Below are 3087 nucleotides of genomic sequence, written 5' to 3' on the forward strand. Positions count from 1 at the left end.
CTTGATTTCTCTGAAGGCAAATCTTCCAAGGTTAAGTGTTCAGCAGCAAGCTATCACTTTAAACCTCGCTGCTCACCAAAGCAGCCAGGAGCAGAAGACTCAAAAATGCCTTCAAAAAACTTCTTAATGTTCCACCACATATTTCAAAAACAAACATCACCTCAGACACACGGATTATGCAGCGTATCTGGGCCCATAACCTGTCAGCAGAGTTATAATTTCAAATAAAAAAAAAATAACAATTCTTCAGCAGAAGCTTGCTTTATTAAAGCTTCATAGTGGAAACTCAGAAATCAAACATCAGACCCTTAAACAAAAAACCTCCAAGCAAATCCAGGACCTAGACCACGACCCCCAAAGACTGCAGGCAGATGCAAACCATTATAACAACAGTAATTAGATCCACCTGCACCCAATTGATCAAACCCAAACCACAAGCATTTCAGCAATTAAAGGCACAAAACTTACTTACACAAATATAACCAAATACATACAATGAACAATATAATTTTGCACACTTTACAATACTTCTAACAGTTGTCACCCAAAGGTGTCAGCTAGAAAAGGGGTAGAACAATGGGGAAGGGCTTTAAATTCAAACAAAGTCTTATGGTGGGCAATAGTGTTCTGGAAAGGCAGAGAAAGAAGGGACCAGGATGCTGCTTCAGTGGGAAGGTAGGAAGGGTTTGAAACCTGGATGTTGTTTTGATGAGGAAGTGGGGAGGGAGCAATTGGGGAGAGAATTTAAAAACTAAGTGTGCTGTCAATGAGAAGGTGGGAATGGAGTAATTGAGGAAGGAGTTAAAAATCTTAATGAGACTCAATGGGAAGATGGGGAAGGGAGTGAGGTGTTAATCCTGTTGGAAGGACAGCAAAGCAGAAGAACAGGAGAAATGTCCTGCTCAATTTACTGCGTAGGGACGTTGTAGCAACTGCCGTTCCCCTACCGCAATGTTTCCCTGGGGCTTCTCCTTCCCAGGAGCCCCCTGTGGCCTGCATGTTTTGGTACCTTTGGGTGCACAGCCAATCAAGGCCAGACTCTGCCCTGTGCCCTGGCGATGCTCACACCAACTTTGATCTGCCACCGCAGATGCAAGAGAGGCACTCTGGCACCCGGACCAGGGCCACCCTGGATATGGTTTGGGTACTTCCCCCCTAATTGGAAGGGGGAAATGTCCATGTGGCTTATTAGGGGTGTGACAGTACCAGTGTCCCAGGCCAGAGTTGTTTGGAAAACTGTCTGTGACCCTTACCATTGTTTGGTTGAATCAGTCGTCAGCAGGTTGTCCAATTCCTGATCCAGGACCCATGCAAAGCTGCCAACCCTGTTTGCATTCTAACCAATAAACAAGTTGTGGCCGTAAGTTATCCCTACACTATGTGTTCATCTATTTTTTCTGTGTGGAGAGTGGTTGGAGGGGGATTGCCCCTGCTCACACAATAACAATAACAAATCAGAATGTGCCTTTTGAAATTCTGTAAAAAAATAAAACCCTGTGGCGCCATTCGGGGGGCATGGTTGTTCTTTAATGCCTAGAGCGCAAACTGCTGCCATTTGCATGGCTGGCAAATAAATGTGAATCTGCAGAGAGATATGACTCATTGGAGTGTTTCTTCCACTTCATCCTCCTGGGTCAGAAGGGGACTCCTGAGAATGTGCAGAGTGTATGCCCCTTCACCATAAATAGCCACATTCATGAAAGCAAAACATGTGAATGTGCAAGAATGGCACACAGGTACTCAGAAACAGGCCTAAGTAGCTTCAGCAGGACTAACTGCCAAATGAATGTCCTTATGTTATGACTACATTTTGATGCTGCTCAGCAAAGGCCTCTGTTTTCCCCTCTGTAATGTTGGAAGGGTGTGAAATTTTGATCCAATTATACGTTGCAGAATCTTTGCCATTTTTGTTTCCAATGTTTGGCCTGTAAGCCTTTGGAACTCTTGCTCATTCTGCTGAAAAAACACTCGTTTCTCATCTGTCTTGTGATTGTATTAGAAAATATTGTTAAACATACTCATTTTTATTCTACAGTACGTGGGGGAGGGGAAGAATGGAATATTGGGGTGAGTGCTGATTGGTGGAAGTCTGGGGAGATTTGCATAAAGCAAGCACATATGTTGGAGAATGACAGTTGCAACTTCAGTTAGATGAGGTTTTCTGAATGAGAGAAGGGTCGGAGAGAGAGGAAAGAGATTGGTTGTGAACTGTCTGAGTTTCCTTGAAGGGGATTTGCAAGAAGTAGAGAGAGTGGAATTTTAGATGTAAGAACTATTTATTTAAACTTGTTACGTTTAGAGTGGGGGAGAAGTGGGGAAAGCGCTGAGGGGAGACGAAAGGTTTGGGAGAAGAGGAAGAAGGAGATTTAAGTCAACATGCCAAGGAAACGGGTGCTGGAAAATGATGACGTTGTCAGCGTGAAGCGGACTAAAGTCAGTCATCCAACACACCAAACGGAGCCTGGACTGCTGCTGACCTTGGGGCAGGGTGATCTTGGGCAGCTGGGCCTTGGCCCAAAGGTGATGGCACGGAAGAGGCCTGCCCTGGTGCAACTCTCTGAGAAGATCATCCAGGTAGAAGCAGGAGGGGTTCACACAGTGTGTCTCACCGAGACAGGCAAGATCTATACCTTTGGCTGCAATGATGAGGGTGCCTTGGGGAGAGACACTTCAGAAGAAGGGTCCGAATCCATTCCTGGGCTTGTCGACCTGAAGGAGAAGGTGGTGCAGGTGTCTGCTGGAGACAGCCACACAGCAGCCTTGACAGAGGATGGGCGTGTTTTCATCTGGGGTGCTTTCCGGGATGAAAATGGAGTCATTGGCTTACTGGCTCCTCTGAAAGGGGAAAAAAATGTGGATACCACAAAGGGAAGCCCTCTTCCTGTGGAGCTGCAGCTGGATGTACTTATGGTTAAGATTGCCTCAGGAAGCCATCACTTGGCAATGGTGTCTACGGCAGGCAAACTTTACACCTGTGGTTGCGGAGACAATGGCCAACTGGGCCGAGTGCCCCAAATTTTCACCACCAGAGGGGGGCGAAGAGGATTGAAGCTGCTGCTGCTCCCACAAACAGTCGCTATCAAGCCG

At 46.2% G+C, this 3087-nt stretch overlaps 1 pseudogene; it reads left to right on the forward strand.

Annotated features, from left to right (window-relative positions):
- The first annotated feature begins 2376 nt into the window (after positions 1-2376).
- The window catches only part of LOC137096808 (regulator of chromosome condensation pseudogene), a 1308-nt pseudogene continuing 597 nt past the window's right edge, over positions 2377-3087 (forward strand).

This window comes from Anolis sagrei, chromosome 4 (assembly GCF_037176765.1).
Source record: "Anolis sagrei isolate rAnoSag1 chromosome 4, rAnoSag1.mat, whole genome shotgun sequence".
Classification (NCBI taxonomy): domain Eukaryota; kingdom Metazoa; phylum Chordata; class Lepidosauria; order Squamata; family Dactyloidae; genus Anolis; species Anolis sagrei.